General features: G+C 40.1%; 1 protein-coding gene and 1 pseudogene across 5 annotated transcripts in view; one reads left to right on the top strand and one right to left on the bottom strand.

The window, feature by feature from the left end:
- Positions 1–13,916, top strand: part of KCNAB1 (potassium voltage-gated channel, shaker-related subfamily, beta member 1) — a 650,886-nt gene that overhangs the window by 387,205 nt on the left and 249,765 nt on the right. The gene's annotated exons all lie outside the window — the stretch shown is intronic.
- Positions 1,178–2,416, bottom strand: LOC102832016 (annotated as a pseudogene).

Here is a 13,916-nt window from a genome sequence, read left to right as displayed (position 1 = left end):
TATCACTTCACATGGTATCAATGCAAAAATTCTTAATGAGCGATTTTACATTCTTTATTTCATACCAAGTCTTCAAAATCTGGTGAGTAAATCCACTGAATATCTTATACTTACAGCACACTCAATTCACTTACAGTACACTCAATTCAGACATTAAATTTTTTTTTCAGAAATACCTAATTTGTATTTAGAATTCATAAAATTTACAGTTGAAAAGGTAGATTCCCATTGCAAGTTGTTCCAGACATATTTATAATAACAAAATTGAAATGTGTTCTTACAATTTAACTAATTGAAATGAAATAATATTAAAAATTCAGTTCCTCAGTTGCACAGGTCACATTACAAGTGAACTAATAGTGACATGAGGTTTCTAGCAACAATATTAGTCTATATAGGTGTGCAGACAAGTGAATCCTTTTGAATCTGTAAGCCCCCAAGGATCCTCCGAGAGTTTAATTTATTTTTAAAGGATTAGAGCTTTTAGCAAATGAGGCTTGAAACTTTCCCTTTAACTACTCTGCTTCATGCTCCACCTAAAACAAACCACCAGCAACAACAAAATTAAGATGTGACAGATTTAATTGGTCAATTTTGTCCTATCATCAGCCAACGTCAGAGTGATGTTGTGATAAGCTCCACTTCTCCCATAGCACGTGATGTAGGGTTGTTGCTGTTAAGTACCGTGGAGTCGGTTCTGACTCATAGTGACCCTGCACAGGGTTTCCAAGGCTGTGAATCTTTATGGGAGCAGAACGCCTCATCTTTCTCCTGCAGAATGGCTGGTAGTTTCAAACTGCGACCTTGAGGTTAGCAGCCGGATTCGATTCATAACCACTACACTACCAGAGAGGGAAGTGAAAAGGGAGGGGAGGAGGGAATTAAATTCCGGCCCTTGCTGAAGGAAGAACAACAGAAAAAAAGAGCAAGAGGAGGCCAGGGCTCAGCTCAGGCTCACTGGGTCCTCACCTGCCTCCACCTCCTCTGTTCCCCTCCCTCATGTTGCCTCCCAATCACCACAAGTTGCTTCATAGTTACTTGAATATCTGAATATCTGCAGTTTCCTTGGGGGCCCCATAGACTAGAAGACACGCTTAAGCCTGGGAAAATGATAACAATAATTTATTCTTTTCTCTTTTTTTAACTCAAAAAAGTATTCTTTCACTTAAAAAAGTATTTAGAACATATAAAACAAGGCAGCATTTATTCTCCTCTCTTTCTCCTCTTCAGGCATAGGATCTGTTGGTGGCTCCGTTGCTCTCTGAGCTAGTGTTCCTGTCACTGGTCCCTTCCTCCACTTTACTGCCAACCCCTTCTTGCCCACTCTCCTTGTCCTCAGGAGTCAACGTGCCTTCTTGACCATTCTGCTGGCTTTCTAATGTTTTCTCAAGGTGGTTCTCTTCTGTCTGCATTGGAATGTTCTCATCTTCCTCTTTTTCTTCCGTTTTGTGAGTTGCTTGCTCTTCCTCAGGAACAGTGCTGCTCTGACTGCATTCAGCCTGCTCTGCAGCCTCTTTCTCCCTTTCCTCCTGCCTTTGACTGGCCTGTTCCTCCACCTGTGCAGTTTCAGCTGCTATTTTCTCCATGTCCACTTCTACCTTCAAATTGCACAGCCTTTTCAGTTCACTGTTGAATGAGTCTGTGCTTTCCAGGAATTTCCTCTTCTTTTCCTGGTGCCACTCCTCTATTTGAAGAAGTTCAGCTTCTAACTTTCACTGATGAACCATTAAGGACTGGACCTGTCGTTTGAGAACCTGCATTCTAGCTGTTGTGACAACTGACCGGACATCTGGTACCACACTCTCACTAAGGATCTCACTGATGAGGCGGTGGTTTCTCTGGAAACGGGTGGTGGCTCTATGCGTCATTGAAAAGCCATCGTCATAATCATCTGAATCTTCAGCAGGCTGAATGCTCATGCTAGGTTCTCCTTTCTCCATGTGAGAGAGACTCTGCAGACTTTCTTCCTCTAAAGCAGCTTCTGCTCGGCTTTTTGCATTTATGTACATAAGGTATACAAAGGAATTATGATAGGCCTTCATAGACTCATTGTATTCTATCTTCTCTGCTTTGTGTTCGTTTAAATATTCTTGTTTTTCTTCATCAGTGAGATCTTACCACATGCTGCCAATGATCTTGCAAATCTCCCACAACTTTAGGTCAGGGATGGAAGCCTTAACTTGGTCCCAGACCTTTCTGCTGTACCTCATGTAGGACATCAGCAGCTATCTGGTGGCTTAGTGAGTTTTGGAATCATAATACCAGAGGATGCCGTGACTCGGCTGTTGGTGCTCAGGTTCCCTCCCAGTCTGTAGTTGTTGTAGGTGAGATGACTGTATGGATTGTATCCCACAAACCCTGGTGTGTTGGGCATTTGTGTTGCGGGAGGTGGGGCAAAAGATGGTCTTTTGAACATTTTGGAAGATTTAAATTCTCAGTTCCTTAAGAATGAATCTGAGACACCGCAGGCAAATAGAGCACCCACACCTCAAGCTTCGCTTCCCTCAATAATTTATTCTTAATGTTTGCTTTAGAGGAGAAAGCCCCAGTTGGCCTCTGGATCAGATTTCCGGCTCTTCCCTTTCTGACTTGTATGACCTCAAACTAGAAAACAGTCTCAGTTTCCCCATTGACTCATTAGGAATAAATAAGTTGGTACTGACAACACCTGACTGAGTATGACCAATTTGTGTTACCCTGGGTGACACAACTGGGCTCAACTACTAGTTGAAAGTTGATGGTTCAGACCCACCCAGAGGTGCCCTGGAAGACAGGCCTGGTGATCTGCTTCTGAAAGGCCACATCCTTTGGAGCAGTTCTAATCTGCTCACATGGGACTCTGGTAGCGTAGTGGTTACGAATCAGGCTGTGAACCACAAGGTCAGCAGTTCGAAACTATCAGTTGCTCCGTGGGAGAAAGATAAGGCTTTCTGCTCCTATAAAGATTTACAGCCTTGGAAACCCTGTTCAGGGTCGCTATGGGTCAGAACCAACTTGACGGCACTTAACAACAACACATGGGACTACCATGAGCCAGAGTGAACTCTCAACAGCATCTGACAACAACAAGAACAATTATTGTTTTAAACTTGGAATTTTTATAAAGCATAGAAACAAAAATATAACTACTGTGCATAAAATGGAATCCTGGTGTGACAATGTAGGGTAAACACTGGACTGTTAACTGCAAGGTTGTCAGGTGAAACCTACCAGTGGCTTCTCGGAATCCCTGTCCAGGATTGCTATGAGTCAGAACTGACTCAATACCACTTACCAACAATAGCATGCATAAAGTATGAACATTTAAAGGGCAGCACAGTTTACAATTCACCAGAAAGTAAGTACCTTACTTGATTTGAAAAAAAATGTATTACTTTTAAGTAAAAAAATATTGGACTTGTTTCAGATGAATAAATCTAGCAGCATCATTCAGTCTGACTCTGAAGGGTGGTATGCATCGCTTACAACCTTCCTTCCTCTCAAAATTGGATGTTTGAGTCATTCTATTGGTACTTATTAAAAATGAATGCTGTCCCCCTGCATTGCAAATGAAAAATATAAAGTTTGCTGGGGGTCATCTGTTGTTTTTTTTGTGAATTCATAACTTTTTGTTTATTCTTTGACTGTTTCTCCTATTCTCAACTCCCACAGAAGCACTCTGTGATATCATTGGTCTTAGGCTATGGTTCAGAAAGGACACTGGGGTCAAGCTACCATGACTCTAAGGGAATTTGTAATGAACTTATACTTTGCTCATCTTCTCCCATGACCTATTGCCAATGGTTCTTTAAGGGATTTCAAAAATTGAATATCTGTGAATATGCAATGATTTCCTTCCAGTTCATCAGCTCAGATCAGTGGGTTCTTGTTGACTGGGGGGTCAGAAAAGTCAGTGACCTTAAACCAGGGTCCAAAGGACAAAATTGAGCAAGAGTACAGGGGAAGCAATGAACAATCTGCTTATCTAACACTGCAGAAATTATTATCCTGGTGGGAGGACATCATTTTATGAATTTATGCCGTTTATAAATGATCAAATGAGATAGAAGTTGTACATCATCATGTTATGCAATATATAGAGTGTGTCATTATAGATTCTATTTTTAGGCAACATCATGAAATACTTAAAGAATATTTAGCTGCAATAAACCTTCTATAGATTTGTCATAGTCCCAAAAAAGTGAAACAGAATATTACATTAGAGGTAATGATGATCTGAGAGGAAAAGCCTTAAAATAATATATTAGTATCTCATCCCAATAGTATCTTACCCCACTGAAGCCTCAGTTTCCTCATCTGTAAATGAGAATTAAAATAACTATACCATAGAAAGTCTAGGGATTAAACAAGATAATGAATATGGTTTTCCTAGAGGTATTCTAAACCTTCAATACTTGACTACTTTTCATATATATATATTTGTTGTTGTTAAGTACTGTGGAGTCGATTCCAACTCATAGTGACCCTGCACCACGTTTCTGAGGCTGTAACTCTTTACGGGAGCAGAATGCCTCATCTTTCTCCATGGAACCGCTGGTAGTTTTGAACTGCCGACCTTGAGGTTAGCATCCTGATTCATAACCACTATGCTACCAGAGCTCTCTCTCTCTCTCTCTCTCTCTCTATCTATCTATCTATATAATATATATGTATGTATATATATATATACATACATATATAAATTTTGTTTGTTTTGCTTTTCCTGGTGTGGCACTGTAAGATCAGCACTGGACTTCCAACCACAAGGAGGTCAACACTTCAAACCTACCAGCTGCTCCTCGAAATCCCTATACAGGTTCACTATGAGACGGAGCTGACTCAACAGCACTTAACAACAATATATATATGATGTGGTGCTGTGGTATAAGCACTGGACTACTAACCACAAGGTTGGTGATTCAAACTCATCAGTCACTCCTTGGAAACCCTATAGAGAGTCTTTGTGAGTCAGAACTGACTCAGTGACGCTTTATTGTTATTTGGTGTTGACTCATCGAATCAGTACTGACTCATAGCAACCCAATCTATGTACAACAGAACTAAACACTGACTGGTCCTGGGCCAACCTCACAGTCGTTGCTATGCTTAGGTTCATCACTGCTGTCACTGTGCCAATCCATCTCACTGGGGGCTCCTCTTCTTCTCCGACCGTCCACTTTACCAAACATGATATCCTTCTTCAGCGACTGGCCTATCCTGATAATATGTCCGAAGTATGAGTGACGAAGCCTGGCCATCTTGGCTTCCAAGGAGCACTCTGGCTGTGCTTCTTCCAACACAGATTGATTTGTTCTTTTGGCAGTCCATGGTACTTTAAATATTCTCTTCCAACACCATAACTTAAACACATCAGCTTTTCAACCGTCTTCCTTATTCACTGTCCAACTTTCACATGCATATGAGATTATTGAAAATACCATGGCTTGGGTCAGGAGTACCTTAGTCCTCAGCTTGACGTCTTTGCTCTTCAACACTTTAAAGAGGTCTTGTGCAACAGATTTGCCTAATTGCAATACATCATTTGATTTCTTAACCACTGCTTCCACGAGCGTTGATGGCTGTTTCGAGCAAAATGAAGTCTTTGACCATTTTAATCTTTTATCCATTTATATGGATGTTGTTTACTGGTCCAGTGGTAAGGATTTTGTTTTCTTTACATTGAGCTGCAACCCATACCAAAGGCTGTGGTCTTTGATCTTCATTAGTACTTAACAATATATATATATATTTGTATTGTCATTAAGTCAGTATGGTATTGAGTTTGAAAATAGGGTCTCTGAAGACAGACTGTTGGGTTTAAATTCTTATTAGTCACATGATCTTGAATTGACCTTGAACAAATCTATAACTCAGTTTCCTCATCAAAAATTCTCTACTTCATAAATTGATATGATGATTAATTGAATTAAAATATGTGAAATGTTTAGAACAGTATTGGACACAGAAAATCAATTATAAGTGCTATTACTGTTTCATTGGTATTATGGTGTGGTGCTGTGGTTTATAAGTCAGACTGCAAAGTTATTTGAACTGCAAGGTCGATGGTTCAAGCTCTCCAGCTGCTCCTCGGAAACCCTATATAGGTTCACTATGGGCCAGATCCTACTTGACAGTGCTTAACAACAACAACATAGTTAGTTAGATTTATTATTGTCAAATGAGAGAAAGGGAACAATTTCTAATTCAGACCATTGCACTTAATTATGTATTTACTGGCTCCTTGGGGAAAAAAATGCTATATAAAATTTTCATCTCATGCACAATTGGAATAATTTATTTATACTATAGACTCCTGGTGTGGTGTCGTAGGATAAGAACGGGACTGCTAATCACAAAGACAGTGGTTTAAACCCACCAGCTGTTCCTTGGGAACTTTATATAGGGTCACTATGAGTCGGAACTGAATCCAAGGCACTTAACAAAAACAACAACAAATGGTGTTCTGTTGGTTAATTCGTCAGGAACTAAAGAACAATTCTGAAATTAGGAGTAGTCAATCCTGATAAACCCACCTCAGTTCTCAGAACTTTCTTCAGACATCGTCAGTGGAGGCAGATTTTCTGGGTATGTGAGTTGGGAATTAGAACATCCCTCCTGAGCCTCCATAGAAAGAGCAATGAAAATGAATTTGAGTAATTGCCATTCCAATGTGACCACCTAGGTCCTCAATGTGAAGTTAATTACTTCAGGGCTAGAGAAACCATTACCTTGTTTCAGGAAAATAATTCAGCCCAAGATCTCATTTTAAACGAACAACACTATTGTATATTAGGTAAATACACATAACTCTTTGAAAACATAGACAACAAGTGGCCGTTCCTTATCAAGTTTAAGATTTAAAACTTCAGTACTTTGTGTTTTTGTTGTTGTTGTTCATTTTCTTTTTGCTACTCTGACTGTATTTCCAGACAAAACCAATGATGTTATTAATTGAAAATATTTTCATTTTGTATTTTATCATACTCATTTAAAAATAATCCAATTAAATCTGATCAAGCATATTGTTTAATGCAAGAATAAGTGTTAAGACATCTGTGAATTCTACACTTCAGCAATTTTATTTATTATCATTAGGAATGTTTACAAGACAACTAGATAGAATGGTGCAGAATCTTAACATTAACCTTTGTTCTCCAAGGCTCAAGAGAAACTCCTAGACAAGACACTACAATGTTAGGTCATTTCTTTTTCAACAGCTAAATAGAAGTGACAAACTGCAAGTCTAGTGCAATAATTTACTTTCATTATACTTCTCATATACTTGATAATCAAATATTTTTTATTTTCTCATCTCTGCACGTAATACTTAGCACTCTCAAAATCTTTCAGTCACCACCTACTCAATTTTTGTCATTCCAGAAGAGACTGCCTGAGTGACATGCCAAATAGGATACAAAATTGTGATTCTGAAGGAAGTTTCAGAGGCAATCTGTTCCGTTCCTCTGGCTTTAGGCCAAACTGTACAGTTAAGAGTCCAAACTTACACAGTCCTTTATCTCTCAGAGCATTTGAGATGGATGTGTGATAAATGAGGTGTACTTGAACACTGGGAGACTGCTTAATTTTAGTTAAGACCGGACCATTTTTCATGTCAGGGATTCTCCCCTCAGAACTTAACTAAGCCTGAAACCAAGTCCTTTGATGAATATCAAGTGATCATCAGCTCTAGACAGCACATTGTTGTTGTTGTTAAGTGTCGTTGAGTTGGTTCTGACTTATAGCAACCCTAGATAGAGTTTCTGAGGAGCAGCTTGTGAGTTTGAACTAACTGACCTTGCAATTCAAACCGATCTTGCAGTCCAGTGCATTACCCTATAGTGCCACACCAGCTCATACTAGGAATTAATCTAGAGCAGGTGTCCCTCAGTGCAGAAATAGGGATGCTTCTACATGGATTAACATGTAGCATGAACATAGCAATTGTAATAGAGTGTTCAAATATGTATTTTATTAAAAGCATACTAGTTAACAGCACCTACCTGATAAGGGGAGTCGTGGTGTGGTGCTGTGGGTTAATGCACTGGACTGCAAGGTCAGTTAAACTGTAAGATCAGTGTTTCAAGCTCACCAGCCACTCCTTGGAAACCCTATACAAGGCCACTGTGAGTTGGAACCGACTCAACAGCATTTAACAACAAGAACCTGACAAGGTACCTGAAATGAGAGGCTTACTGAGGGTACATGTGTAAGATTTCTGTTAGGTAGATAGTATCAGTAACATCTTCTTTTCTCTTAGTTTCTATTCTCTTATATAGTGGGATAGGAGCTCTGGTAGTGTAGTGGTTATGAATCAGGCTGCGAACCTTAAGTTCAGCAGTTCGAAACTACAAGCTGTTTTGTGGGAGAAAGATGAGACTTTCTGCTCCTGGAAAGATTTACAGCCTCGGAAACCCCGTACAGGGTCTCTATGAGTTGCAACCAACTCCACGGCACATAACAACAATAACATATAGTGGGATGGAACCCTGGTATGACGTTGTAAGATAAGCATTATATTGCTAACCACAAGATTGGCAGTTCAAACCCACCAGCCACACTTTGAAAATCCTATACAGGATCATTTTGAGTCAGAACTGATTCCATGACACTGAGCGACAACAATATAGTGGACTAGGAGGCAGATGAGTGTAAGAGGCTCATGTTCTTCCTGACTAACATGAATGCTGATTGCCACTGAAATGTGTTGTTGCTAGGTACTGTGGAGCTGGCCCCCAACTCATGGAGACGCCATGCACAACAAAACAAAGCATTGCCCATCTGATGGCTGTGATCCATAGGATTTTCACTGGTTCATGTTTGGAAGTAAATGACCAGCCCTTTTTTTTTTTCCTAGTCTGTCTTAGTCTGAAAGTGCCACTGAAACCTGTCCAATATTATAGCAGTATGTAAGCCACCAGTAATAGGTGGTTTGTTGTTGCTATATGCCCAGTTCTGACTCATAGCGACCCTGTACAGGGTTTCCAAGGCAGTAAATCTTTGTTGTTGTTGTTTGGTGCCCTCGAGTCGGCACCAACTCATAGTGACCTTATGCACAGCAGAATGAAACTCACTATTGTTGCCATGCTTGAGTCCATCAATACTGCCACCTGGCCAATCCATCTCATTGGGGGTCTTCCTCTTTTTCTCTGACCCTCCACCTTACCAAACATGATATCCCTCTCCAGCGACAGCTCCCTCCTGACAATATGTCCGAAGTATGAAAGATGAAGTTTGGCCATCTTGGCCACTAAGGAGCACTCTGGCTCACTTCTTCCAAAACAGAATCTATTGGTTCCTTTGGCAGCCCGTGACACTTTCAATATTCTCCTCCAACACCATAACTCAAAGGCATCAATTCTTCTACAGTCTTCCTTATTCACTGTCCAGCTTTTGCATGCATTTGAGGTTATTGAAAACACCACAGCTTGGGTCAGGTGCACCTTAATCCTCACTCTGACACTTTAAAAAGGTCTTGTGCAGCAGATTTGCCTAATGCAATACGTCATTTGATTTCTTGACTGCTGCTTCCATGAGTGTTGATGTAATCCCAATGTAAAGATGTAAATCTTTATAGGAGCAGAAAGCCTCATCTTTCTCGCTTGGAGCAGCTGGTAGTTTCTAACTGCTTACCTTGCAGTTTGCAGTCTGATTCATAACCACCACGCTACCAGAGCTCCTTGTAACAGGTGGTAGCTGTACATAAAGTGCATTGGCTGGTAATCAAACCTAAGTCTCCTACCTTGTTGTTGTTGTTAAGTTCCATTGAGTCAATTCTGACTTATAGTGACCCTGTATAGGGTTTCCAAGACGCAGCTGGTGAGTTTGAACCACTAACCTTGTGGCTCAAACCTATCTTGCGGTACAGTGCTTTATCCTACAGTACCACATCAATCTCCTACCTAGAAGGTGGTAATTCCACCACTGCCCCCATTAACTTTCCTTGTTGTTGTTGCTAAGTGCTGTCGAGTTGGTTCCAACCTAAAACGATCCTATATAGGGTTTCCAAGGAATGGCTGGTGAGCTTGAACCACCAACATTGTGGTTCAAATAGACTTTGCAGTCTAGCACATTAACCCACAGCACCACACCAACTTTCCTTAGCCCTGCTAAATATTACATTATTGACAGCATTTTAGCATCCCAGTTTCTCCCCTGATGTTAAAATTCTCCTCACTTTACAACCCTTTTCCAGTGTTCACTTTTATACACCCATAATTTTCACAATTGTAATCATAGTGATTGTCTGTTTTAATATTCTGATTTTTTCTTCTTATTTCCATTCATCTTTGAATGTAGGTTCCTACTGGGCCAGTCATAATAATTTCTTTGTCTGCACTGATTTGTGGGGAGATCAGAAAAAAAAAAAATCCAACCATTTTGTCAGAAAGGGCATGAACTATTTCATCTTGACTTGCAGTTTGCTAGTGCTCATTATCTTACAGAGCATTTGGCTCTGGCTTCAGCCTTTCCAAAATGAATTAAAATAGACAAGGTCCTAACCTCCATGAGTTTACAACCCCAAACCATCCATCTGGATGCAAACTAGACATAACTGAGGCAAAAACAGTTTGAAAAATTGCAGAAATTAACTTGTGCAGACTATGAAAAGCTGAAGGATGAACACATTTGCAGCACTGGGGTGGAGTCACTGTTCAGCAAGGCAGGACCAGAAGAAAAATTGCTCCTCTCTTTGCCCATTTCTCTTTACTGAATATGTACCATTTTATTCTACACTTGGCACTCAGATGCAAAAGTTGATGAAAGAAAACAGGAAGTTCTTGGCTCTCAGAAAATTGGTAAGAATTATTATATCTGATGTACAAATATCATAGCATGTGTAACATGCCTGAATATGGAATTTTCATGAATACTGAAGACAGAAAATAGCATTTATAGTTTATAGTTCCTTTCTCAGACTCTGTATTCCTTCCTTCTTTTTCATCATGTTTAAAACAAGTAGAAAGTTGCAAGCAAACTTTGGATAATTGAACAGAAACTTGAAGTATTAAAGGACAATGCTAGAGCAAGGCAGAGTTGTAGATGTATTTGCTCATTTTGCTTCTTTCCTCTCTGCTGAAATGTGAACACCTTGCCTATCTTGGTCACCTCTATATTCCCAACACCTAGAAGAGGGCTGGTTCCAACAGGTGCTAAATAAGCATCTGTTACAGAATAAGGAAACAGAATTCCAGCTCCTAATTTCAATTTGTGGGTTAAGACATGGGCAATTCACTGGTAGAATTCTCTCCTTCCAGGTAGGAGACCCAGGTTTGAGACCTGGCTAATGCACCTTACATGCAGTGGCTACCTGTCTTTCTGTGGAGGCTTGCATGTTGCTGTGATACTGAACAGGTTCCAACAAAGCTTCCAGACTAAGACAGACTACGAAGATCTACTTTGAAAACTAGTCAATGAAAACCCTATGCAATTGTCTGGCCTGCAACCCATCATGGAGATGGCGTAGAACTGGGCAGTGTTTTGTTCCATTGTACATGAGGTCACCATGAGTTGGGGGCCAACTCGACAACAGCTAACAAGAAGAACAAAACCAGGATTGTAGGGTTACTAGATGGCATGATAAAGGATGGCTCTGTGGGAATAGCAAGCATGCATGCTGAGCAGTCCAGTTCTCAGCAGCTATAATACACTACAAGAGTACTTGAGACAGAGCCCCAAATCAGGAGTGGAGTATCCCAGCATCTCATTCCCTTAATTTAAAGGTAGCATGGTGAATTACATGTTGGACTGCTAACTACAAGATCAACAATTTGAGTCTACCAGCCACTCTGCAAGGGGAAGATGAGGCCGTCTGCTCCCATAAAGATTTACAAACTCAGAAACACTACACAGGGTCATTATGAGTTTAAACCAGCTGGATGACTTGCAACAGCAGCAATATTCCAGTCTGGAGCAAAGATGGCTGCATTGCCACCAGAGTTCATGCTTAGAGCAAGACTTACAACTGGTTTGAATCAGTTCAGTCATGGCCAACCAAGGAAATTTGGAACAGACCTCAATTATTTAAATTTATGGTGGTGGTGGTGGTTATATACCGTGGAGTCTATTCCAATTCATAGCAACCCTGTATAGGGTTTCTGAAGTTATAAATCTTTATGGGAAAAGAAAGCCTCATCTTTCTCCTGCAGAGCAGTCGGTAGATTTGAACTGCTGACCTTGTGGTTAACAACCCAGCTCATAATCCACTATACTACCAGAGCAGAAAAAATTGGGGGTTGAAGCCCTGCAATGGGCAACCCAGAAGAGGTGTAGTGAATCATTTAGGAGCCTAATATGGGAGACTGAATTCTGACAGGACTCTGGAGAGTGACACACTTTCATAGGGGCACAGTAGGCTGCCATCTTTGAGTGGAACGCTATTGTTTGTGATTCGGCCTGTCAAGAGATTTGGTTGCTGTGCATTGAGCATGTGGCCCTTGTTTTCTAAGAAGATTATGTTTCTAGCAGGGCTTCAACCCATGACCTTTCTCATTCCAGTTAGTGGTCAAGTTCACCCACATTTTACAAATTTGCTCTGATTTTGCTTCATTGGCAATGACTGAACTGGGAAGAACTGGTTTGAAGCCTGATTTAGAGTAATAATTTGGAATTACTGCCCAGTTAGAATGGGGAATCCAGTATCTTTGCGTCTTAATTTAGTCTTGATAGGATTTAAACACGGAACCAATTTGCTCGCTGTGAACTCTCATCCAGTTTATAGATTATGCATATCTCATGTTAAAGTATTACTACATTTAAATTTAAACTACATAGCTCTCAAGAATAATACGACTTAACTATTGAGAATAAGTCTCAAGTTAATAGAAGAAAGGGACCCAGCTCCTATAGTACTGTAGTAAATCTGCAAGAGAAGCAGAAAGTCAAAACTGTGCTAATGTGGCTAATCTGATACCTGGGCAGGTTGGTTGGATTCTTGAATTTAAATGGAAAATTTTGAGAAATGTTTTGTGGTTCATAAAAATTGTTTGCAAGAGTTATTAGTGGCTTCAGCAACTCCATTCCCAATAAAAGTCATCTCAGACTCATCTGACTAGCTTAACACAAATTCTAGAAGTTGTCTGAAACATATGAAAAAGCAATCCCGTCTCCTACACACCAAAAAAAAAAAAAAAAAGATAAATTTAAAATTTTGTCTGGTCCTGTCTAAGTAGGTGTCAATTTTGAGACTTATTTTCTTTAACATATAGAAATGGCTATAGCAACAACATTGTGAAGGCATTTGTTGTTGTTGTTAAGTGCCCTTGAGTCGACTCTAACCCATAGCGACCCTGTATAGAGTTTCCGATGGACAGCTGGTGAGCTTGAACCATCAACCTTGCAGTTCAAATGGCTTTGCAGTCTAACACATTAGTCCGCAGTACCACACAAAAGTAAGACTTAATGTTTAATCCCTTCTACTCTGGCCCTGGCTCCACCTCCCAGCCTCACACTTTGCAGAAAAATAAACCAGAAATGCAAAGGAACTCTGTGGTCAATTTCTGAAACAGAAAGATGTCTTAGCAAAAAACTGAATGAGACAAAATTTGTAGTTGGTGAAGTTCCCCTACAGTGTCCCTTTCCATTTCTAAGACATCAAGGTTCAACAATCTCCTTTCTTCATCAAAACTTACTATAAAGGTTTTGTTTGTCTGTGTGGTTGTTTGTTTTTTACAGTTAAACCTAGTCTCTGATTGTGAAATGAAAGTTTCCAGGATTTGTAGGCAGCACAGAAAGGATGGTAGGGGAGGTAGGGGAGGTTGCCAAATGTAGCAAGTAAAAGTACAGGATTCCCAGATAAATTTGAGTTTCAGATGAACTGTCAGTTACTATGCCTCTTGTGCTGGACTATAAAGTACTGCAAGGTTGGTGGTTCAAGCTCATAAACCACTCCTCAGAAACCCTATATAGGTACTGAACCAACTCAACAGCATTTAGCAATA

The sequence above is a fragment of the Chrysochloris asiatica genome, unplaced genomic scaffold (genome assembly GCF_000296735.1).
Source record: "Chrysochloris asiatica unplaced genomic scaffold, ChrAsi1.0 scaffold00113, whole genome shotgun sequence".
Taxonomy (NCBI): domain Eukaryota; kingdom Metazoa; phylum Chordata; class Mammalia; order Afrosoricida; family Chrysochloridae; genus Chrysochloris; species Chrysochloris asiatica.
Note: the sequence above shows the minus strand (reverse complement) of the source record. Positions and strands in the feature narration are given on the sequence as shown.